The sequence below is a fragment of the Etheostoma spectabile genome, chromosome 20, assembly GCF_008692095.1.
Source record: "Etheostoma spectabile isolate EspeVRDwgs_2016 chromosome 20, UIUC_Espe_1.0, whole genome shotgun sequence".
Taxonomy (NCBI): domain Eukaryota; kingdom Metazoa; phylum Chordata; class Actinopteri; order Perciformes; family Percidae; genus Etheostoma; species Etheostoma spectabile.
In genome coordinates this window covers 23,930,534-23,931,650 of record NC_045752.1, presented here as the reverse complement: position 1 = coordinate 23,931,650, position 1,117 = coordinate 23,930,534, and the positions used below count along the sequence as shown (strand labels likewise).

General features: G+C 40.2%; 1 long non-coding RNA gene across 1 annotated transcript in view; it reads right to left on the bottom strand.

Moving 5' to 3' along the window:
* Positions 1-258: 258 nt before the first annotated feature.
* The window catches only part of LOC116670532 (uncharacterized), a 15,741-nt gene continuing 14,882 nt past the window's right edge, over positions 259-1,117 (bottom strand). The window contains exon 3 of the long non-coding RNA XR_004327052.1: positions 259-586. This is a non-coding gene — a long non-coding RNA (uncharacterized LOC116670532). The remainder of the gene's footprint in view (positions 587-1,117) is intronic.

Here is a 1,117-nt window from a genome sequence, read left to right as displayed (position 1 = left end):
CCAGGGCTCGGTTTACACCTATCACCATTTCTTGTGACAGCCAGGCTAGGGGAATGCATATTAATGTTAAAAAAAACCTCAAAGCGAAATTGTCATGCCATGGGACCTTTACATTGTGCCACATTTGGAAGGAACATGCATTTGTGGGATGAGCAGCAGAGCTCAGTATGAAAAATTAGCCAAATATTCTCTGACAATGCCAAACATCTTTCCTTTGTTGACTCTTGTTGGTGTTGTTTGGTGGATTGAGTGATTACAGTCTGAAGTAACAAGACATTTTGGCAATTTCATAATTTATTCATTTGACAAACAGGAGTGTCATTAGCGTGTGAAAGAACTATACAGAGCCAGTCTGGCACCTCCTCCTCATGCTGGTCACCAGCCTGGTCACACACTGCTGTGGGATGGCGTCCCGTTCTTCAACCAACATTTGTCAAAAGTCAGCCAACACGGTTGTGTTTGTCACTCTGGCACCAACAGCACGCCCAAGCTGATCCCACAAGTGTTCAATGGGGGTGAGGTCAAGACTGCTGGCAGGCCATTCCATCCTCTCCACTCCCAAATTCTGGAGGTAGTCTCTGATAAACTTCACTATGTGGGGATGACATTGTTATCTTGGAGGATAGAGTTTGACTCCCAGACTGTGGAGATATGGGACTGCCACTGGTTGCAGAATTTTATCTCAATAATAATATGACTTGTTACTTAACCCCTGTGTTGTCTTCTCGTTAACCATAAACTTGTCCTTCCAGGTCAAAATGGTGAATATTTTGTGTTTTTCACGATTTTTATTGTTGCTTTTTCTGATTTATATGTCACTTTTTCCATGCTTCGGGCGCTTTTAAAAAAAACCCTGAGCTGGTTCAGTAATAGGTTTTACACTTATTCTTGGAATTCATGGTCAACAAACCTCATTGACTTCAAATTATACATGAGTTTTTAGATAAAAAGGCAGAAATTATGAATTATTTTGCCTAATAGTTAAGATCAAAGGACGATGAGTGGATCACAGATCGGTATATGTCAAAGTTTAGTCCGGAAACTCTTTTAAAACCATTAAAAAAAAAAGAATTCAAATGCTATTTTCCTGACGAATGTTGTATGGAATCATCCATGT